A 25,038-nucleotide genomic window follows, 5' to 3' on the forward strand; every position below is an offset into this window, starting at 1 on the left:
AGAATATTAAAGGAATTGGCGAGTGAAATTGCAAGCCCGTTAGCGATAATTTTTAACGAATCTCTAAACTCGGGGGTTGTACCGTTTGACTGGAGATTAGCTAATATAGATCCTATTTTCAAGAAGGGGAAAAAAAGTGACCCGGGTAACTACAGGCCTGTTAGTTTAACATCTGTAGTATGTAAAGTCATGGAAAAAATATTAAAGGAGAGAGTAGTTACAGACCTTGAGGTCAATGGCAATTGGGACAAATTACAACATGGTTTCTGAAAGGTAGATCGTGCCAAACCAACCTGATCTCCTTCTTTGAGAAAGTAACAGATTTTTTAGACAAGGGAAATGCGGTGGATCTAATATATCTTGATTTCAGTAAGGCGTTTGATACGGTACCGCATGAAGAATTACTGGTTAAATTGGAAAAGATGGGGATCGAAATGAAAATCCAGAGGTGGATAAGGAACTGGTTAAAGGGGAGACTGCAGCGGGTGATCTGTCGGGTTGGAGGGAGGTTACCAGTGGAGTTCCTCAAGGTTTGGTTTTGGGTCTGATCTTATTCAATCTATTTATCACTGACCTTGGAGCCAAAAGTAAGAGTGGGCTGATAAAGTTTGCAGATGACACGAAGTTGGGAGGTATTGCCAATTCAGAGAAGGATCGGGATATCCTCCAGGGAGATTTGGATGACCTTGTAAACTGGAGTATTAGTAATAGGATGAAATTCAATAGTGAGAAGTGTAAGGTTATGCATTTAGGGATGACTAACAGGAATTTTAGTTATAAGCTGGGGACGCACCAGTTGGAAGTAACGGAAGAGGAGAAGGACCTCGGAGTCCTGGTTGATCGCAGGATGACTATGAGTCGGCAATGTGATGTGGCTGTTAAAAAAGCTAATGCGGTCTTGGGATGCATTAGGCGAGGTATTTCTAGTAGAAATAAGGAGGTGCTAGTCCCGTTATACAAGGCGTTGGTGAGACCTCATTTGGAGTACTATGTGCAGTTTTGGTCTCCCATGTTTAAGAAGGATGAATTCAAACTGGAACGGGTACAAAGAAGGGCCACTAGAATGATCCGAGGAATGGAAAGCCTGTCGTATGAAAGGAGACTTGAGGAGCTCGGGTTGTTTTCCTTAACCAAAAGAAGGTTGAGAGGAGATATGATTGCTCTCTTTAAATATATCAGAGGGATAAATACCAGGGAGGGAGAGGAATTATTTCAGCTCAGTACTAATGTGGACATGAGAACAAATGGATATAAATTGGCAGTCGGGAAGTTTAGGCTTGAAATTAGACGAAGGTTTCTAACCATCAAGGGAGTGAAATTCTGGAACAGCCTACTGAGGGAAACAGTGGGGGCGAAGGACCTCTCTGGCTTTAAGATTAAGCTTGATAAATTTATGGAGGGAATGGTTTGATAGGATAACGTGATTTAGTCAATAGGTCAATAACGTGCGACCACTGGTAATTAGTACCGAGGGTCAATGTTGGGATATTGAAAGTCTTTTTCCAGAGTGCCTGGCTGGAGAGTCTTGCCCACATGCTCGGGGTTCAGCTGATTGCCATATTTGGGGTCGGGAAGGAATTTTCCTCCAGGGTAGATTGGCAGTGGCCCTGGAGGTTTTTCGCCTTCCTCTGCAGCATGGGGCAGGGGTCGCTTGCTGGAGGATTATCTGCTACTTGAAGTCTTTAAATCAGGATTTGGGGACTTCAACAGCTGAGTCAAGGGAGAGAATTATTTCAGGAGTGGGTGGGTCACCTTTTGTGGCCTGTATCTTGCGGGAGGACAGACTAGATGATCATAATGGTCCCTTCTGATCTTAAGTTCTATGATTCTATGATTCTATGAGTGAAGGAGCATCAGAAACCTCACCACCTTCCACTCCAGCTGGAAGGCACATTTCTTTGATCTTGCCCTCACTAATGTACACAGCGACATGTATATTGTGTTAAAAAAGTAAAACCGCCAAAACTAAAACCCTATCAAAACAAGACAGTCCACTGCACACACACTTCTCTCCCTGGGGAGAGAACAAATAACACATGACATGTGTTGTCATTTGGCCTAATGCACTACTGCAGAGCACTAGATACTACCATGCTGAGCATAGTATAAGAACCTATAGAGAAGAGAAAGCCAAATGGCAAAGGTTAAAGTAAACCATTCTTAGCTATGGCTATTATGCATATTATAGCCATTCTGTCTCAGAGATCCATTATACAGGTTGTAGCAGCTTGTCTGTAATGAACAATGTGTCAAAAAAAGAGATTCAACCTCACCTTACTGCAGGATCCCAGACCTTTACAACAATAGCGTCAGCATCTACCTGTCACATCTACTGACTTATTCTGTTATGAACAATTGTTTTCTCAGCTCTCCTCATTCTCATTGTCACCAAGATTTAATCAATGCCCATTCACCATCTCGCTGGGAAAAAAAATCCACTTTTTCCTCAGGCTCCACTTAAAGCCTTCCTTTAACAAACTCAAATCTTTGTCTAGATGTATTGACTAAAATTACAGCTCTTCACTAACTGCAGTGGTCTCCTGCTTCTGGAAGAGTAAGACTGCAACATCAGAGTGCCATTAGTGTGCTGATCTGCAGTGCTGATGCTGTATTTTAGCTTATGAAGGGACACATTCTCAGAGCACTGGCACTTAGTAACGTAATGTATACCTGGAGAGTGGCAGCACCACCTGGATGATGTAGTGAAGAAAGGCCTGTTGTTCTTGGGGCTTGGACCAGAGGTATGGTGAGGTGCAAAGACACTTATTGACTTCAGTTAGCTAGGATCAAACCTGTAATTAACGGATAAAAGAAAAGGATTGTGTGCTATTAAGGGTTACAATTCATCAGGCAGTTGCCACACATCCTCCAGGACACTCTGCAGTGCCACGAGTCCTGCTGACTTGTGAATAGCTGCTCACAAGAAGCCATTTGCTGTAAGTTTTATTGGCTCTATCACACCCAGGAATAATGCTGCATATTCTTCAGAGGTAGCTATTTGTACCTTAGTTATCTACCTATTTACATAGGTATGAACATCTCTTATTGTGCAGCCCTGTAACAACTTACTTTCTCTCACACACAACACACACAGACTGAGAATGCAGCCAGTTGAGATTGCCACACCATCTGTACTGTCATTACATTAAATTTATTTCTTGCTGTTAGTTAAATTTAATAAGCAGTTAAATTAATAAACTATCCTAAAATTTGCCTCAGTCCTCACTGAAACATTACAGGGGTGTCTGCCTTCTCCAACTCCAAAAGGCATTTTTTTTCTTATGTGCTTCAAGAGAGTAGGATGAGGCTTACACTAATTAATTTATGTTACAATTAATAAAACAGCTCTTTTAATTAAGTAATACTGTCACAGCTGGAAATGTGAAATGCTTATGAGAATGAAAGAAAGAAGAAATTGTGTCTATTTCATAATTATGAAAATAACTGACGAAGGCATTGAGGCTGTAAAGAAAAGGAAAGGAGTTGAATAAAACTTGCAAATTACCCTTCTTTTATTTAGGTAAAATCAAACCACTGACTCTCACTGTTGGAAGCCAGTATATTGCACTCTGTGTTTCAGAGTGCTGTCAGGGTTGGCTGCCAACATGCAAATTCCAAACCACATTCAAATTATGCTAAAGGACAATTAGAAAGAGTCATTGCTAGAAATACAGTCAGAAATGGCACACATAGTAAAAAGCCCACCGTGTCCATGTGTTAATGGAGATTTCCTCTTCCAAGACAGCCCTGCAATTGTTCATTTCTACATCTCTGTCTTTGCCTGAATAATGAGCAAGATGTCCACTGACCATTAGCTATAGTCTTCTGCCTGCAGTTATGGAACTGAGATCATATTGTATTGCACTCTATGTTGCAGAGTGCTATCAAGGTTGGCTGCCAATGTACAAATTCCAAACCATGTTAAAAGCATCTATTTTAAAACTCCAGAAACATTGCTTTATATGATTAGGCTTTTTTGAAACACTACAAAAGTGCTCATGAGGTGAATAACGGGTGGTTTTATTCCAGTAATGGCACTGTTCCATGAACTGCTGAACTCATGTACAAAATGTTCTTCACATGCTTCATTGATATAGTACATTTGATTTCAAATGCACTCTCTGGTATTAATCAGATCATTAATCTTTACAACAAAGTGTTGTCACTGTGCATTTCAAGTAAGTGAACAATAGGATAGTGAAGAGCACTTTGTACACAAAATATGTCAATAGTCATGCACTATTGATTCCACGTAATTGTTATATTGTAACAAATTTAGATAGGAAATTGTATATATGACAGTAACATGACTGACTTCATATATATAGTCTCAGATCCTTTCCAGTGCTCAGTCTCTCCGGGGTGTGGTCTATGTATCAGGCCCCCTCATCATTACACCAAATCTGTACCAGGCCAGGTGGAGTATAGAGCAGCCTAGTGGCTGCTCTAAGTTCCATGAATACTAACAGCTCACAATAAGCTGTATGTCAGTTGAGGATGTTTGAAGCTTGGTGCACCCTTTCCCAACCTGATATGCTCCTTTGCCATGGCTTGAGAGAACATAAGAATGGTCATACTGTGTCAGACCAATGGTCCATTTTCCAACAGTGGCCATTCCCTCTGGGGCACCTGGCATTGAACAGAACAGGCAATCTTCAATTGACACCATCCCTGTCCATCCTGGCTAATAGCCATTGATGGATCTATCCTCCATGACTTTATCTAGTTCTTTTTTGAACCCTGTTCTAGTTTTGGCCTCTGGCAAAAGAGTTCCACAGGTTGATTGAGTGTTGTGTGAAGAAATACTTCCTTTTGTTTGTTTTAAACCTGCTGCCTATTAATTTCATTTGGTGCCCCCCTAGTTCTTGTATTATGAGAAGGAGTAAATAACACTTCCTTGTTTACTTTCTCCACACCAGTCATGATTTTATAGACCTCAATCATATCCCGCCCCCTTAGTTGTCTCTTTTCCAAGCTAAAAAGTCCAAGTCTTATTATCTTCTCCTCATACGCCATTCCATACCCCTAATATTTTTGTTGCCCTTTTCTGAACCTTGTCCAATTCCAATATATATTTTTGAGATAGGGTGACCACATCTGCACGCAGTATTCAAGACGTGGGTGTATCATGGATTTGTATAGAGGCAATATGATATTTTCTGTCTTATTATCTATTCTTTACCTAATGATTCCCAACATTCTGTTAGCTTTTTTGACTGAGGCATAGGATCCAGCTGTTCTAATATTATGCCTGCTGGTGAGGTGGAACAGGTGCCTCCTTGCTGGTGCCAAGGCAGTGGAGCAGGGGTCAAGATCTGTTCCATGTTGTATAAAAAAGCAACTATTTTAGACACAATATGACTCAGGTAAAATATGTGCATATAAAGATTACGATGCAGAGTTTTTCTCCTTATGTCCTACATGAATCAGTGGTAGTCAGAAGTATTTCCCGGACCCAATTAATCATTTTATTCTAGTGTTCTTGTTACACTGAGAAAATAGTAATTTTATTAGCCTGATTTTAAGTTGACCGACTAAACTATCAAGATTTTTTGATATTTCCAAACAAAAAAAAATCTTTACATACCAAAAGTGAAAAAACCTCTTACTAACCTTTCATAATTGCTGTTCTTTGAGATGTTTTGCTCATGTCCATCCCAATCTAGGTGTGTGCGTGACCACGTGCGCAGTTGAACATGTGGACATATGACCAGGTAGCGGCCTTACGGATCTCTTGGATTGGTACCTGTGACAGGAAGGCTGCTGATGACACTTGTGCTCTAGTCGAGTGTGCTGTCACAATTGCAGGGGGAGGCACCTTCACCAGCTCATAGCAGTAGTGGATGCAGGCTGTGTTCCAGCACAAAATCCTCGAACAGACACTGGGCAACCTTTTATTCTGTCTCCCACCGCAACGAACAACTGTGTTGATTTATGGAACAGCTTTGTTCTATCTATGTAGAAGGCCAGCACCCTCCTGATGGCCAGAGTGTGTAGCTTGTGCTCCTAATCTGATGCATGAGGGTTTGGAAAGAAGATGGATAGGTATATATCCTGAGTATAAAACTGGGAAATGACCTTGGGCAGAAACATTGGGTGTGGTTGCAGTTGGACCTTATCTTTGTAGAAGACCATATAGGGCGGCTCCAAAGTCAGCGCCCTGATCTCAGACACCCTGTGGGCTGATGTTATTGTGACCAGGAACAAAAGAGAAGCAGGAGAGAGCAGGAAGCCAGAGGCTCAAAGGGAGGCCCAATGAGCCTCAACAACAGGAGATTCAGGTCCCAGTGGGGAAGGGGGAGGAGAAAATGGGATCCCAGACATGAGGGTAGAGATGGTCCAGACCTTTCAAAAATCATGCCATCATGTCATGAGTGAAAATTGAGCTGCCTAGGAATGGAGGATGGAAAGCTGAGATATCGATGAAGGTCCATCTGTCGCTGACAGGGACAAACCTTGGAGTTTTAGGTGCAGCAGATAATCCAGGATTGCTTGCAGCGGAGCCTACTTGGCCTGAATACACCATTCCGAGGCCCAGCACATGAAACGTTTCCCTTTAGCCAGGTAAGTTTCCCAGCAAGTCCTGCTGAACACGGGCCAAGCATGCCCATTCATCTGCACTTAGCCATTCAGTAGCGAAGCCATCAAGTTCAGCGCCTCCAGGTTTGGGTGCAGAAGGCTGCCATGGTTCTGGGATAGCAGATCAAGCCAAAGGGGCAGCTGCAGCTGGGTACTACCAAAAGGCTTAGCAACATGCCAAACCAGTGCTGACGAGACCACGTGGGGACTATTAGGATAATTCTCACCCTGTGTTGCTTGATCTTCAAGGACCCTGTGAATCAACAGCACTGACAGGAAGGCATACATCAGCACCCTGGATTGAACAGAACATGTGGCATTTTCTGTTCTGCCCGGATGTGAACAGGTCCACCTGGGGAGTCCCTTACCCCTAGGGGATTGTATTGACTGCCTCCGGATGGAGTGAGCACTCGTGATGAGATGAGAAGATCCTGCTGAGGTGATCCGCCAACACATTCTTGGTTCCAAGCAGGTGTGTGGCATGCCATTCATCTGATAGCCACACACAAAAATCCCAGAAGTGGAGACCTTCTTGACAAAGGGCTGAAGACCTGGCACTGCACTGCCTGTTGATGTAATACATTGCGGTGGTACTGTCCATCAGGACCTGCACCACCTTGCCCTTTAGGTGGGGCAAGAAAGCCAGGCAGACCAGGTGAATTGCTTGGAGCTCACCGATGTTGATGTGGAGGGCCAGATTGTCCTTCAACCAGTGGCCCTGGGTGCTCAGCTCACCCAGGTGGGCTCCCCAGACCAGGTCCAAAGCATCACAGACCAGGGTTGGTCACGGGGATGAGGTTATAAAGGGGAGTTCCTCCAAAACCAACCCAGGGTCCAACCACCAATACAGGGATGACCTGATGTTATCCGGCACCCTGACTACTGAGCCTCGGTCATGCCTGTGGGGATGTAGACCAATGCCAGCCACACTTGCAGAGGCTGGAGATGGAGCCAAGCATGGCTGACCATGTACGTACATGGGGCCATGTGACCCCACTGCTGCAGGAAGGTGTGAGCTGTGGTGAGCGGGTAGTTCTTTACGTGGCAGATCAGGTCTGACATGGCCTGAAAATGTACTTCAAGAAGGAAGGCTCTGGCTCACGTTGAGTAGAGAACTGCCCCAATGAACTCTATTTGCTGGACAGGTGTTAAGGTGGATTTTTTTCTCATTTATTAAGGAATGCACCAGATCAAGGCTCCTCTGCACTTGCTCCTGAGACTTGCCCTTGAGGAGCCAATTGGCAAGATACGGGAAGACCTGGACCCCTCAACATCTCAGGTAAGCAGCCACTGGCACCAGAGATTTCATGAACACCCTTGGGGCCGATGAGAGGCCAAAGGGCAGTGCCATGAATTGAAAATGGTGTCCGCCCACTATGAAATGGAGGAAATATCTGTGACCTTGAAATATGGAAATATGGAAAAATGCATCCTTCAAGTCGAGGGCGGTGTACCAATCTCCTGGATCCAGGAGAAGATGGAGGCCAGGGAGATCATACAAAACTTCAACTTTCTGAGAGACTTGTTGAGGCAACGCAGGTCCAGAATGGATCTTTTGCTTTTGGAATTAGAAAGTACTGGGAATAGAACCCTTTTCCCTGTCATGTCCTCAGGGACCTCCTCCACTGCCCCCAGGTACAGGACGTTCTCGACCTCTTGAACAAAGAATTGCTTGTGAGAAGGATCCCTGAAGAGGGACAGGGAAGAGGGGTGGGGTGAGAGAGACAGCCGAAAATTGCAGGGTATAGCCTTGAGATACTATATCCAGCACCCATTGCAGGTGACCCATGACCAGGCTGAACAGTAGGGACGAAGACAGTCAAGAAAAGAACAAGGTGGATTGAGGGAATTGACTGGAGTGTTGCTCTTGAGTGTGCCTTCAAAATGAGTGCTTCTGGCCCCTGGGATGCTTTGGCAGGCCGAGTTGCAGAGTTGAGCAGGAGGAGGAAGGGCAGCAACGACTGAAGCTCATGTCTATCCCTTCTCCTTGCAGGCACTTGACGAGGCTGACAAGGCCTTGGTGATGGAGGCGGCCTGAAGTGCTTCAGTGCAGACAGTGGCGTATGATGCCCAGCGAGTGAAGGGTGGCCCAAGTGTCCTTTAACCCATGCAGCCTCTCATCAGTCTGCTCCAAAAAGAGAGCATTCCCATCCAATGGGAGTTCCTGGATAGTTCCTGCATCTCTTGGGACAGGCCAGGAGCTGTGCCTCATGACCACTACCGACGCAATGACCCTAGCCGCTGAGTCCACCACATCCCATGTCATCTGGAGAGAGCACCTAGTCACTGTGGTGACCTCCTCCAACAGGGTGCCAAATTCCTGGGCCAGATCCTGAGGGATGGAGTCCCATAAGTTAAAATTGTACCTGCCCAAGAGGGACTGATGGTTCTCTACCCAGAATTACAGACTGGTTGTTGAATAAGTTTTTCTCCCAAAAAGGTCCAGTCTTTGGACTCTTTATTTTTGGGAATTGAACTGGTGTGCCCCTGCTTGGTCGCAAAGACAACCATCAAGACTTGAGGTGGGTGGGCATAAAGATACTCAAACCCTTTGGTCAGGACAAAGTACTTCTTTTTGACCCTTTTGGAGGTGGGAGGGATGGACAAAAGAGTTTGCCAGAGGGCCTTGATAATTTTCAGGACCCCGTCATGCACTGGTATTGCAACACATGTTGGGGTAGAGGCTGACAGGAAATTGAACAAAGTATCCACCTGCTTGGCTCTCTCCTCCACCTCTCAGCCCAAGTTCTCAGCCACCCGTCGAAGCAGCAGGGCCTGGAATTCCTTAAAATTGTCTGGCGTACTGGCCCGCAAGGGTCCTGGGACCAGCTCATCCAGGGATGAGGATAACAACTGTACCACTGGAGGAGGCTCCAGGGCATCATCCCTTGTGGGGATGGTTCTAGGGTGGACGCTGTCTCCTCTACCCCGACCTCCAAGTGGGTTTCAAGCACCTCGCCCAGTGCCACCAGCTGTTGCTCTGAGGTGGGGGCAGATGAGTGGTGCGAAGAGGGCATCGTCATCATTGGTATGCCCTGCACACTCCAATAAGGCCAATGCGCTGGCCACTGTCTGTGCTGCTAAGGCAGTGCCATAGACATAGACGTGGCCTCAGATGTTCATTCGTGCTGGTGGGGTCTTGGAGAGGGGCTGAACTGCCCTTCTGTGCTGGAGAAATCCCCTTCTGGTAATCACAGAGGGGCCATTGATGCCTGTCTGCCTGCTGACTGTCGCCACTGGAGACAGGTGTTTGGAGTGGGAGGATCGGTGTGGGTATTGAGGGGACCGGTGCTGGGGGAACTTGAATTGCAACAGGAAGTGCTCCCATGGGACAGGCGACTGAGATCTGTGCCAAGAGGATGACCAGCGGGAGGGTGAACGGTGCCAGTGGAAGGGAGACTGGTGCCTCCTTCAAGGTGATCTGCATCAAGATGGTGGGGACTGCAAACACAGTGCCAGTGACTGAGGACAAGCCCCTGAAGATCTGGGCTGTGATGCTGGAGATCTGTGGTGCAGAGATGGAGAGTGCTGCCTTGTCTCATGGGATCAGCAGTGCTCCACTGCCCCCTGAGGGGTCTTAGTGGCTGGCTTGCCCTCATAGGGAGGGTTTCCCACTTCCTGTGACACATGTAGTGCTGGCAGTGTGGGCGGAGGCCTCAGCTCTCTCAGTGCAGGGGAAGCTTGGGATGGCGTCGATGCCATCAGAAGTTTGGGTCCCCTATCGTTCCCAGGAGTCGATGGTGAATCCTGTAAGGGGCTAAGATCCCCAACCAGGGAGAAATGTCCATGTGGCTCTGGAGTGGCAGGGTAGCCCAAACTTGGTCCTTTGCCCTATGCACCATGGCCTTTCTTGCCTGGTTCTGGGGAGCCATGTTTCTTCATTTTCTTTCTGGGCACTGGTGACAGGGAGCAGTGTTGGGTGGAGCCTGGTGCCCTGTGCACCAAGACCGAGGCACTAGGTGAGTCTTCGCAGGATGGGTCGGAAGCTGTATGAAGGGCAGCCTCCATGAAGAGGGCCCTCAGATGGAGGTCGTGCTCTTTCTGAGTCTTGGGTCGAAATTTTACACAAATGCAACACTTGTCCTTCACATGTGATTCCCCCAAGCACTTGAAACAGTTGTTGTTGCAGTCATAAGCCTATTTCAGTCCGTGCAGGGCTTAAACCCCAGAGACTGGGGTATGCCCTGCCTGGGGTGAAGTCCCCGCTGGGACTCTAACTTCTAACTCCTAACTACCCTTAACAACTACTTAATTCTAACTACTATAAACAAATATTTAAAAGGCCTCTAAGGCTTGGAATCAGAAGAGACGAAACGGCTAGCCCTTGCTATCCAAGGAAAGGTGCTCCTACTAACCACCCTGGGCAGTAGGAAGGAACTGAGGGGGCGTATGGCCAGCAGTGCCTGATATACCGATGCATGAGCATGGCAGTCAAGGGGGGTGCCATGGCTGGCTCTAAGGAAATTGCTATGGCAAATATCTCCAATGACCACACATGTGGGCGTGCATACACCTAGGGTGGAATGGACATGAGCAAGCACTCGAAGAAGAAAATGTGTTTTGCTAGCATCCAGCAAACACCAGACCAAAATGTCACAGTTTCCCTACAAACATTACACAACTGTGAAAAGTCTGGAAATAAACAGTTAAAGGTACTCAACCAATTCCCCACTGCCACTTCATCCTTCCTCACTATTACCCCACCTGACTTACACTGTGTAAAGCTTTTATCTACAAAATGTTAAGCATTTTATCCATATTAAAAAGACTGCTTTTACTGGTCCATCTCTGTACTCTCTCCATATTTCCCCTGGCTCCTGTATCCCACTTCTACCTTCTTCCATACCCCGTCCCCTCTCCATGGCCCTCCTCTATGTCTCAGGTCTTCTACACCAAAATTCACCCCCTTCCCACATACATTGCCATTTCCTATTCCATGTCCACGAGCCCCCCATCTCCGGCTTTACTCAGAAGCCACCCATTCCAAAAATCAGATCACAGACAGTGCCCCCAAGACAGTGTCCCTCCTCAATCCCCCTTCTCCTCAGATGTCTTTCCCTCCTCATCTCTCTCTCTCCCTCCCCTTCTCCATGTTCCATTTCTAGCTCAAACCAGCAGCTACAGCTGCACAGCCTGGAGTCAGCAAAAAGAGCACTTTGGCATTTACCTTTACACAAGAAGTGATTATTGAAAATGCAGCTGAATTCATTCTTGAATAGAGTCTGGGTTGTATACACAGTGAGCTGAGAGTTTGAAGATAGTTTAACAAGCTTTCTCCTTGGTCTCCACTCTTTAAAACAAACTGAGGAGTCACAGGACAAGAGAGAGACCTGCCACAAAAGAGAGTGAATAAGAGCAGTATTACTGAGCCCAAGCATTCAACAATTGTACTTTGGGCTCTTAAAAAAACCCATGAGATTGGGGGTGGGGTCAGGGGATGAGGGGGTTTAAAGCCAGATTTATAAGACAATCACTTGATATTATTTTCATTTGCCTTTCAGTATTAGAGAGGTCACATTTTCAAGCCTTCCCCCATCACCATCACAAAGACTAGAAACTTGCTCTTTTTGTAAATGCAAATTGAGATTCTAATATAATCGCATCCAGGAATTGAGGCTTTAAGAAAATACCAAAAATCTTGAGAGCTGGCAACATTGTAAGAATTTAGGCCCAGATCCTCAAAGGTAATTTGGGCACCTAATTCCCACTGAAATCAATCTAGGCCTTAGAGTCAGAGCTCTGAGACACTGCTCTCCCGAAACAGCTGAGCTCCTCATGACAATCTGCTGGTCCTCTAGCCAGCAGTCTCTCCCTGTGGAGGGGAGGGAAAAGGAAGAGGATAGACAGCTTCTGCTCACTGGTTTTCTATTAGTATAGCTCCACTGGTGCACTAGGTGATTTACAAGTAGGTATGATCATGACCACACATACAAATGCATAGCCATGGGTTTCATGGACCTTAAAGGCTAGCCTTAAACAGCAGGGATCAATCCATGAATATCCTCTCAATTTTATGAAGAAAAAATAGTGACAGATTTTCAGCCCTGGTGATTGGTTTAGGTCAGTTTGCATTTTCAAGGTTATTTTTTATAGAAAAGGACTGGAAATTGATTAATTAAAATATGAAAATTTAGTTTTTTCTGCGGCAGGGTGTTTCTCGGTTCACAGGAGAGTATGTGTGGAAATCAATGAGAATTTTAATCCCCCCCTAACCATTCAGTTTCCTTCTTAAAGAAACCCTTGGGTTTGAACTGTTGTTGACTTTACTTTCAAAATGCATTTTTATCCTAGCTTCTGAGCTATATTTCTAAAAGTATCTTTGTTTTCTGTTCACCTGATTTGTATTGCTAAATATCAAAGGTCAAGTGTTCTCATTTGATGTCACTGTAATTGTTTTTATCTGAGCCCTGCCTGGATTACAAAAGTCTTGAAAAAATGTCTTTTGATGTACCTGTCCTTAGTAACAGATACATGCATTTTCTTTATCGTCTACAAGTCAACACTTCTGTCCTTCTTTAATAGTGTTGTCAACGCCAAACAAGTTAAAAAAGGATATTCAAGTTTTTGACTTGCTCTTTTGCATACATGCTACAGATGTCTGTGTAGTGTATAAAATGCTACACAATCTGCCTTACGTTCTTCTGTGCACTGCATCTTGGTATGCTAACATGTTTTACTGTGCTGTTTAAATATTTAATATGTTTATTGCTATGTGTAAGAATACATTTATTCAGTAGGGTGATAGAGCCAGAAAAATATAGCAAACAACTACAAGTTTGGTACATAAATTAAAAAACATTGTGCTCTTTCAAAATTCATTTGTTGCAACTCTCTTGCATGTCTATGTGATGTTTCAGTCCCTTCACACACATTTTAACTTCCACTGTAAATCTGACTTACACTGAGTATGTTATACTCTCTTATAGCAGCCAGTAGTCTGCACTCTACAGGACTTGTGTATTTTTTTCTTTAAACGTGAGTTAATTTGTTTCTCTTCTCATATGCACTAAATTGACTGGCTTTAGCCAGTGCTCAGGGCAAGCACACACTGAGTAAACTTTTGCCCATAAACTGTGACTGCACTTCGCTCCAAATCTGAGACTTTTGTATTGTTCGTTGGTATTTGATTCTTATTAAATTTGAATGCAGAGCTAGGTTTAGTATCAAGAAAGAGGTATATGTAAGTACTCTAATAGCGTGAAACCATTTGTATCTTTAAAAATAAAGTTATGCTTTGTACATTTAATAGAATTATTGGGGTGTGAACCTTAACAGCATATTTTTAAGGAAATGGAAGCATTTTCTATATTTCTCTGAAAGTAAAAAATGCCCAGCTATGACAATGGTGAATTAGGCTCAGTAGGTCCAATCCATTATACATTATTTGTTTATTCAACTCCAGCATATTATGTTTTGATTCGAATATAAATAAAATCAAACGGTCACTGTTACATCACTTTATTCTTTAGTGATATAATATTTCTACAAGAAAGCAGAAGGCACAGTAATGAGATGGGGAATGGATCCATCCCTGACAGAATAGTATTGAAGATTTTATTATGAATTCACAGAATTTGCCAAGTGCCAGTAAATGGGATTAGGGAATTTGATTTTTCTGTTTTAATTCTATTTATATTAAGTTGATATACTAAATCATCCAGTAAATAACCATCTCAATGACTCCGTGATGAGGTGTTACCTGTCTGGGACCCACAACTGTTAGGAATCCCAGGGTTCTGGGCTACAATTCTGTAACAAGAGGAAAGGGTTTAATAATCAGGCTTCAGAATCAACGGGAACCCATTAGCCTCCCAGTGAATCTAGATGGAAGAAGAAGATTAAGTCAGAGGAACTGGAGAGTTGGACTGCAGCAGAATATCTCAGGTGGGAATGTTTCCGTGGGACTACATGCATGTGGCAGTGTTGCCAGCTTTCATGAGTCTGGAAATATTTGGTGTTTCAGTTTACGTCCTAGCTTCTGGAATCAATTGATGATGTGAGAATCTCATCTCTCTCTCTCTCTTTTTTTTTAATGAAGATGAGCCCCCATGGTTGTGGAGAAAAGCTTCAAAATTTGACCTGAGTGCACCCTAGAGCCTGAAAACCAGAAAGTAAATTTTAAAAACCCCCAATATTCACTAGATTTTAAAAAAAATATCATAATATTTAAGACAGTCTCATGATTTTTGGAGGCCTGACACACGAGTTTTGAACATGTGCAACTCTGAGTATGTGCTAACCAATGTAAGGGTCTTCATTCTGTCTGGATTTGGAAAACACCTTCACAAGCAAACCACAACATTACATATTATTGTGTCAGAAGCCCTGTAAGTGCAGAAATAGCCCAAAATAGCCTGCTAAGGGTGAACCAGAAAGAATGAACCTTCTCAGGGAGTAGAAGGAACTCCATGAGCATGCAGTACTCCTCTTCATGGAATACCTGAAATCCAAACAGGTGCAAGGGAAATGTTACCTGCTCAATGGGGTGAACAAAAAGGCAGAAATGTTTATAGTACTCGGATAGTTACATCAGCTGAGAAGATAAAAGATGAGAAGATACATTACAAGTGGTTTAATGAATGTCATCCCAAAAGATGTATGCACATTATAATGAAGATCTACAAACAGAACAGTTTGTTAGAGAATTACATTTGTCACCCAAGGAGTCTGCATTTACTGACATAGATGAAATGTTTTAGGACCAGATAGTATTTGGGACAAATTCACCAAAAGTCCCGAGACAAGCTCATAAATCAAATCTGAGCTTCATTTAAATAAAGCACATAGATGTTGCTAGAACACAGGAAATGACACAAGCCCAGTTAAATTCTGTTTCTATACCAATATTTTCAGACAAACACAAAAGCAACACCACCACCACATCAACAGACAGGCTATAATTGTGTAAGTAGAAGGGTTGAAAGTATTGGATAATATGCAAACTAGATGAATGTCCAGCAAAAGGCCAGAGGTAAAAAGATTTTAAAAGAAAATATTATGCAAAAAAATGCCAGTTCAAAAGAATACTTGAGGTGATGAGAAGCTACATTAGAGAATAGATGTTTATGTGAAAGAAGTCACTTAGGCAAGGGCAGCAGTAGCAAAAGAATTTAAGTTTACAGCAGTTCAGTCAGGTCAGGACCAAGCATTGATAGAGATTACAATCGTGGAGCAATGCCACCGAGTTAAATTTAAATTAGAGACTGATACATAATTCAATATAATATCCCATAAAACTGCATGAACAGTTAGAGCTCTCAAAATCTTCTCACCTGCAACTAAGAAACTGATTGGCAATGGAACTGAGAGAACTGATTGCAAGGTACATGCGGTGCAATGTGTAAGCACAATGAGGAACAAAAATGTCTACCGTATTACTCTGCAAACACAGCAACACTGTTGCCAATCTGAGAACATGCCTAGCTGTTTAATTGATCCACTATCAATACCAATTTGAAAACATACCAGTTCCAGCACCACGAAGACATGATAGGACAGATGATTACTGAAAAAAATACAGAGATGTGTTTTATGGATTAAAGCAGCTTTCTGTGGAACATAAACCTTAAGTGGATACCGTTCTAGATCCTGTAATACATGCTTCACACACACAAAATCCTAGTTACGTGTGTTTGGTGAAATCAGACTTTCACGTAGGAAAACAAATGAGTAATCATTAAGTTAATGATACTGCTATGGAGATTACCAACTCTTGTATAATCTTGTATAATACAGGAGGGCTGACATTGCATAAATTCACAAGTCAATAAACTAGACCAGGGGTGGGCAAAATTTTTGGCCTGAGGGCCACATCTGGGTTGGGAAATTGCATGCAGGGCCCTGAATGTAGGGCTGGAGCAGGGGTTGGGGTTCAGGAGGGAGTGTGGGAGGGGGCTCAGGGCAGGGGGTTGGGGCAGAGAGGGGTGTGGGGTGTACAAGGGGGCTCAGGGAAGGGGGTTGGGGTGGCCCACAGTGCTAAGGGGTGGCAATCCCATGGGCCAAATCCAAAGCCCTGAGGGGCCGGATCCAGCCCGTGGGCTGTAGTTTGCCCACCCCTGAACTAGACCATTACCAGGTGATTACATTTGATGATGTAAGACTAAAAATGGTTCATGTCCAATTTTGAACTGTCCTGGATTCCAGATCTGGGCACTGGCAGATAAAAGTTCAAATGATCCCTGGCTGCCCTGTAGGTCAGGGAAGCATAAGGCTGGGCATCTGGGACTCTGTGCCAAGTGCAGCTCAGCCAGACCTGGATATAGGCATCTACATTTTTGTTAAACGGAAACTTGATAGGTTTTCTCTCCCTCCCCCTGCCCCCCTATGAAGGGTGACGTAACACTACTGGGAGTCAACAGACAGTGCTATTATTACAGTTAGTTTTATATGTTCTGAATATTTAGGTAGCTGGAGTCTTGGAGAAATGCTTATCATAGAATCGTAGGACTGGAAGGGATCGCAAGAGGTCATCTAGTCCAGTCCCCTGCACTCATGGTAGGACTAAGTCTTACCTAGACCATTCCTGATAGGTGTTTATCTAACCTGTTATTAAAAACCTCCAATGATGGAGATTTCACAACCTCCTTAGGCAATTTATTCCAGTGCTTAACCACCCTAACAGTTCGGAAGTTTTTCCTAATGTCCAACCTAAACCTTCCTTGTTGCAATTTAAGCCCATTGCTTCTTGGTTTATCCTCAGAAGTTAAGAAAAAAAATGTTTTTTTCCCTCCTCCTTGTAACAACATTTTACATACTTGAAAACTGTAATCATATCCCCTCTCAGTCTTCTCCAGACTCAACAAACCCAATTTTTTCAATCTTCCCTCATAGGTCATGTTTTCTAGATCTTTAATCATTTTTGTCGCTCTTCTCTGGACTCTCTCCAATTTATCGACATCCTTTCTGAAATGTGGCACCCAGAACTGGACACAATACTACAGAGGATGCCTAATCAGCGTGGAGTACAGCAGAAGGATTACTTCTCGTGACTTGCTTACAACACTCCTGATAATACATCCTAGAATTATGTTAGCTTTTTTTCAACAATGTTACACTGTTGACTCATATTTAGCTTGTGGTCCATTATGACCCCCATATCCCTTTCTGCAGTAACCCTTCCTAGGCAGTCATTTCCCATTTTGTATGTGTGCAACTGATTCCTTCCTAAGTGGAGTATTTTGCATTTGTCCTTATTGAAATTCATCCTATTTACTTCAGACCATTTCTCGTTTGTCCAGATCATGTTGAATTTTTAAGCCTATCCTCTAAAGCACTTGCAATTCCACACAGCTCGATATAGTCTGCAAACTTTATAAATTTATTCTCTATGCCATTATTTAAATAATTGATGAAGATATTGAACAGAACCAGACCCAGAACTGATCCCTGGGGGACCCTACTCATTATGTGAACCACTGATAACTATTTTCTGGGAACAGTTTTCCAACCAGTTTTGCACCTACCTTATAGTAGCTCCATCTAGGTTGCATTTCCCTAGTTTGTTTATGAGACCATCATGCAAGACAGTATGAAAAGCTTTACCAAAGTCAAGATATACCACGTCTACTGCTTCCCCCCATCTATAAGGCTTGTTACCCTGCCAGTAGTTGTGTTTTTAAAAATACTTTTCCTTTCTTTTCCACAAGAAAGACTATTATATTTAGCTGTATTCATGGACCCTAGATTTAAAGGTACATTGTTTGGAATGGTCCTTAGTCAGGAAGGAACCAAGGTAAATGTCAGGTTCACATGCTTGTCCTAGCTGTGAAAAGCATGATCGCATATCAGTGTCCATCTCATTTGATTAACTGCCTCATTGCCAGGCCTCTGGGTGGAATTATGGGAAGTTGCTATGTTAAGTGATCCCATATAGAACTTCTGGAAACTAATTTCCCCTCCCTCCATATCTAGTTATCCTGCAACTGCTTTGCTCTACGTTCTGGATATAGAACATATGCAAAATGCCTTCATGAAAGGGACATTTCCCTGTCCCCTCACTGCTGCTCAGCTATACTGATTTTAAAAAAAACACACACGTTTTCTCATTTTCTAGCTTCCTTTTACTTCCTAACTCTTTCAACTTCCAAATCCACAATGCCAAATTATAAAGTGTGGTCAGGTGACTGGTTCTGGCATGAATCCACCTACTGGTGCATGCTTCTCAGGATTTTCTTGTGTAAAAGATCTTCCCCGAGCAAAACCCATTCACTCATGTGAAAGCCAAGGAAACAGAGTTATGTCTGTAGGTGAATCAAATTAGGATTAATAAATTCTCAACCAAGTTTGCAAATAATTTCTCCCATTCTTCAGCACACACTAGTTATGAACTGGAAAAAAGGATTTATTTGGGAACTCACAAACAATATTTTCTGCAGTATTCTAACTTTTATAATAAATTCGTATTTTACATTTTATAGCAGTTATGCATGCAGGGCCAGCAATCGGAAAAAAACAAAAACAAACCAAAAATCCAAACAAACCTACAACAGAACAGCGTCGGTTTTGCAATAAAAGGGGGTGTGTGGGGGGGAGGTGTGTGTGTGAGAGAGAGAAACTTTACAGAATTATGATAAAAATTCTACAGAAATATTACCAGGGTAAATTTGCCCTATAGAGCAGAAATAAAAAAATGTTATGCTTAATACATTGCTATACTTAGTATTTTGTCAGCATTTGCATAAAAAAATAATCATTTTTCATATTATTCAGTCCTCAGCTCAAGAACTTTTGGAAACCGTTCTGTCAGGCATGTTGCCAGTTTGATAATGATATTGCCAAACAGAGGAAATATGTTAACTGTTGAATTTTCCAATGAGTGAACATTGGCTTTTTTTTTTTTAAAGGATCACTTTCCAGGCACACTTGAGGAGCTTCATGCTGTTTCTGTAGTAGCACCAAGGTGACAGGAATACATGGACAAGATTAGCACATATCTTTCCTTTGGCTTACAAACACTGTGCCATTTCCTCTCTTACTTGCTACATTAAGAGTGGAAATCTTCTCTCACACCTTAGGGACTCCTTTTATAAAACAGGTTTATTCATTTAGGGGTTGGACTAGATGATCTTCTGAGGTCCCTTCCAACCCTATATTCTATGACTCTATGATTTAGGAGCAGATAGCAGAAAAAGCTGTTACTAGCATAGGTGAGAATTTAAAACCGCACCAAAAGAAAGGCCAAATCTATTGTAGTGATAACCTATATAGGGAAAAATATATTTATATCTAGAACCACATGGTCATACACATCACTGATCTCGCTGTGTGGTGCACTCCATCCTACCAGTTCGAGAAGTCCCTTTTATTTTGCCTGCAGCCTATAGCATATCTCTGGGAACTAATGGGCTCCTTACTAACAATATTGGGCAAGATTTTGGTCCCTGAAAAAACTTCTTTGTGCAGCTGGAGCAGTGCAAAGCAGACCTAGACTCAGTTACGTGAGGATTCCCTTTGGTGCAGAGGCCCAATGCTTATGACACCATCTACCTGTCCTCAGGGAAATGGAGGCCCTTAGTATGGGGTTGGGTCCTGCCCTCAGAGGGTAGGTGGGAAGCCCTTGGTGTTGGGGGTTGAGTGCTGCCCCTGAGGAGTGTGGGAGACCCTGTGAGGGCTGAAGAGCCCACCCCCCAGTGGCAGCTCTTATGATTCCTTGTGAACTGGCTGGGCTCATCTCCTTGCTTTGGGTTTTGTGACAAATACAGAAGGGTTCCTAAAGTGAGTATATTTCAACTGTGCACACCCAGATTCACAACTGAACAGTACTGTAATTTTAATACTAGGCCTGATTTTGGGACAAGAACCTGTCAAACCTCAGAGTGATAACTGGGAATTCTTAAGTAATCAACATAATTAATACATAATTCATAGATAAAGCTACAAACCAGACCCTGGCAACCCCAAGAATAAACATTAGAACAAAGGTGGCTTAAAGACACATATCTGCCCTCTTTCCATCTGTACCAAGACAACCTCTGGTCTAGATAAGAATCACAGAATCATAGAATATCAGGGTTGGAAGGGACCTCAGGAGGTCATCTAGTCCAACCCCCTGCTCAAAGCAGGACCAATTCCCAACTAAATCATCCCAGCCAGGGCTTTGTCAAGCCTGACCTTAAAAACCTCTAAGGAAGGAGATTCCATCACCTCCCTAGGTAACCCATTCCAGTGCTTCACCACTCTCTGAGTGATAAAGTTTTTCCTAATATCCAACCTAAACCTCCCACACTGCAACTTGGGACCATTACTCCTTGTTCTGTCATCTGGTACCACTGAGAACAGTCTAGATCTATCCTCTTTGGAACCCCCTGTCAGGTAGTTGAAAGCAGCTATCAAATCCCCCCTCATTCTTCTCTTCTGCAGAATAAACAATCCCAGTTCCCCCAGCCTCTCCTCATAAGTCATGTGCTCCAGCCCCCTAATCATTTTTGTTGCCCTCCGCTGGACTCTTTCCAATTTTTCCACATCCTTCTTGTAGTGTGGGGCCCAAAACTGGACACAGTACTCCAGATGAGGCCTCACCAATGTCGAATAGAGGGGAATGATCACATCCCTCGATCTGCCGGCAATGCCCCCACTTATACAGCCCCAAATGCCGTTAGCCTTGTTGGCAACCAGGGCACACTGTTGACTCATATCCAGCTTCTCATCCACTGTAACCCCTAGGCCCTTTTCTGCAGAACTACTTCCTAGCCATTTGGTCCCTAGTCTGTAACAGTGAATGGGATTCTTCCGACCTAAGTGCAGGACTCTGCACTTGTCCTCATTAAACCTCATCAGGTTTCTTTTGGCACAGTCCTCTAATTTATCTAGGTCCCTCTGTATCCTATCCCTACCCTCCAGCATATCTACCACTCCTCCAAGTTTAGTGTCATCTGCAAACTTGCTGAGAGTGCAGTCCATGCCATCCTCCAGATCATTAATGAAGATATTGAACAAAACCGGCCCCAGGACCGACTCTTGGGGCACTCCACTTGAAACCAGCTGCCAACTAGACATGGAGCCGTTGATCACTACCCATTGAGCCCGACAATCTAGCCAGCTTTCTCTCCACCTTATAGTCCATTCATCCAGCCCATACTTCTTTAACTTCCTGGCAAGAATACTGTGGCAGACCGTATCAAAAGCTTTGCTAAAATCAAGGAATAACACATCCACTGCTTTCCCCTCATCCACAGACCCAGTTATCTCCTCATAGAAGGCAATTAGGTTAGTCAGGCATGACGTGCCCTTGGTGAATCCATGCTGACTGTTCCTGATCACTTTCCTCTCCTTTAAGTGCTTCAGAATTGATTCCTTGAGGACCTGCTCCATGATTTTTCCAGGGACTGAGGTGAGGCTGACTGGCCTGTAGTTCCCCAGATCCTCCTTCTTCCCTTTTTTAAAGATGGGCACTACATTAGCCTTTTTCCAGTCATCTGGGACCTCCCCCGTTTGCCATGAGTTTTCAAAGGTAATGGCCAATGGATCTGCAATCACAACTGCCAGCTCCTTTAGCATCCTCGGATGCAGCGCATCTGGCCCCATGGACTTGTGCTCATCCACTTTTTCTAAGTAGTCCCAAACCACTTCTTTCTCCACAGAGGGCTGGCCACCTTCTCCCCATACTGTGCTGCCCAGTGCAGCAGTCTGGGAGCTGACCTTGTTTGTGAAGACAGAGACAAAAAAAATCATTGAGTACATTAGCTTTTTCCACATCCTCTGTCACTAGGTTGCCTCCCTCGTTCAGTAAGGGGCCCACACTTGCCTTGACTTTCTTCTTGTTGTTAACATACCTGAAGAAACCCTTCTTGTTACTCTTAACATCTCTTGCTAGCTGCAATTCCAAGTGTGATTTGGCCTTCCTGATTTCACTCCTGCATGCCTGAGCAATATTTTTATACTCCTCCCTGGTCATTTGTCCAATCTTCCACTTCTTGTAAGCTTCTTTTCTGCGTTTAAGATCAGCAAGGATTTCACTGTTAAGCCAAGCTGGTCGTCTGCCATATTTACTATTCTTCCAACAAATCGGGATGTTCTTTTCCTGCAACCTCAATAAGGATTCTTTAAAATAAAGTCAGCTGTCCTGGACTCCTTTCCTCCTCATGTTATTTTCCCAGGGGATACTGCCCATCAGTTCCCTGAGGGAGTCAAAGTCTGTTTTTCTGAAGTCCAGGGTCTGTATTCTGCTGCTCTCCTTTCTTCCTTGTGTCAGGATCCCGAAATCAACCATCTCATGGTCACTGCTTCCCAGGTTCCCATCCACTTTTGCTTCCCCTACTAACTCTTCTCTGTTTGTGAGCAGCAGGTCAAGAAGAGCTCTGCCCCTAGTTGGTTCCTCCAGCACTTGCACCAGGAAATTGTCCCTACACTTTCCAAAAACTTCTTGGATTGTCTGTGCACCGCTGTATTGCTCTCCCAGCAGATATTAGGGTGATTAAAGTCTCCCATGAGAACCAGGGCCTGCGATCTAGTAACTTCTGCTAGTTGCCGGAAGAAAGCCTCATCCACTTCATCCCCCTGGTCTGGTGGTCTATAGCAGACTCCCACTACGACATCATCGTTGTTGCTCACACTTCTAAACTTAATCTAGAGACTCTCAGGTTTTTCTGCAGTTTCATACCAGAGCTCTGAGCAGTCATACTGCTCTCTTACATACAATGCAACTCCCCCACCTTTTCTGCCCTGCCTGTCCTTCCTGAAGTAAGGATCTGGCCCATTGAGTTTTAGATGAAAACTACAATATGTTGGTAACTAATTTTCTATTTCCTTTCACTCTGTTGTATTCCGTCTCAACACAATTAAAAGAAACAATGAAATCATGTTCCACTCTTCACAGTGTGTATGCATTGGACTTTCAAAGCATTTTACATGTATCTTATCTTATGGAAAATGTAAATAAGTTCTAACTCAGTCTCTAAGAAGCAGGTCTCAAAATCATTAGAGAATAAATGTCACAAGCTTTTCCATGTATTTTACAGCTGATATTATGAGATTACTAATACCTCCAGCTCTTTAACTGTTTCATTTATAGCTACAGTAAATGTAAATAAAATTAATGAATGGCATATATATATTCACATCAAATGATTGTTGTGGTTCCTGTGCTATAAGTGGCCACCCTATCTTCTGAAATTAGATCCCACCTGGTCTGCTGATTCAGCCAAGAAATCAGTCTGGCCCTTGAAAGCCTTTTTTAACTTGTTATTTTTGTTCATTTTGTGCCAAGCTATGGAGATGTGCTGAGCTGAGGGGGGAAGTCAATGAAAAGATCAGACAAATTAATCAGTCTTGAAATTTACGATTTCTGCCTTGACCACACGCAGATTCTTTCAAGAGGTGATATCCAAAGTTATCTATTCCCTGTCCCACAAGGAGTCATATAATGTGTTTGGCTAAGATGCATGACTAAATTCTGCTTTCCTTACCACCCCACCACCACCCCCATGCAATACCACAGAAGTCAAGGGCTCACCATTTAAAAATATCAGCCTGAATAGTCTGAGACCTTCAGGGTGTGTTTCTTACTTTTCCCAGCCTGTCTAAACTCTTCCTTGTAAAGGTCAACATCTGGCATGGAAATCTCTATGCCAAGCAGACTGCATCCCTTTCACACATCCCATGTTATAATGGAGATTAAAATAGAGGGGTTTCACCCATTGGCTGATATACAGGGCTCTACTAAATCTGGTCATAATTTGGACCAAAGTTGTTGACATTGAAGAATTCTATTTTATCATAAAAGGTTTCACAGGTCCTGGATATATATAGGAATGGCCTGGTGGTTAGGTCACTTACCTGGAATGTGAAAGACCCAAGTTCAAGTAATTTCTCACAATCAGGCAGAATAGTGACTTGTACCTGGGTTTTCCACATCCCAAGTGTGTTCCCTAATTACCAGGCAATTCCCCTGGGATAGGGGTTCTCATTTTGTGTGAAAAATTTAGAGAGGTCTCATTTTTTGTTCCAATGTGGAACAAAAGCAAATTTTGACACCATGACATTTTCTGCAAATGAGAATGGTTGTTTTCCCGCCATCTCTAGCCTTTACCCTCTGTATTCTGAGAGCAAGGTTATAGGTATGAGATCAAGGTCTAGTTACCTATGATAGTCAAGGGGCCAGTTACACTGATGACGTGAACAGCACAATGCCATGGACATCAGTGAGGTTGTCCTCACATATGCCAGCAGTGATGGCAATAGCAGAAGTGTCCATCTTTATCTTATGATCTCAGGAAGATGCTAATCAGCTGAGCTAACCAGAACTATGGTCTTTATGCTACCTGTCTGGCCCTAGCTTTTGCAGTCTAACTTAGAAAGTAATTCTCCCCCCAATTTGCATTGAAAAACCAAACTGTTTCTGAAGAGAAGGAAATGTGCATAAATGTGAAGTCCTTGCAGACAGTAAAACCTGCACAGAATATCAGGGTTGGAAGCAGGGGCGGCTCTAGGATTTCCGCTGCCCCAAGCACAACGGCACACCGC

The 25,038-nt window shown here is 43.5% G+C and overlaps 1 long non-coding RNA gene across 1 annotated transcript; it reads left to right on the plus strand.

Moving 5' to 3' along the window:
- The first annotated feature begins 5,892 nt into the window (after nucleotides 1-5,892).
- On the plus strand, nucleotides 5,893-8,896 carry LOC120406991. Its single transcript, XR_005599719.1, has 3 exons — nucleotides 5,893-6,045; nucleotides 7,758-7,858; nucleotides 8,573-8,896. It is a non-coding gene; the product is annotated as an uncharacterized LOC120406991 (long non-coding RNA).
- The last annotated feature ends 16,142 nt before the right edge of the window (nucleotides 8,897-25,038 follow it).

This window comes from Mauremys reevesii, linkage group 5 (assembly GCF_016161935.1).
Source record: "Mauremys reevesii isolate NIE-2019 linkage group 5, ASM1616193v1, whole genome shotgun sequence".
Lineage (NCBI taxonomy): Eukaryota > Metazoa > Chordata > Testudines > Geoemydidae > Mauremys > Mauremys reevesii.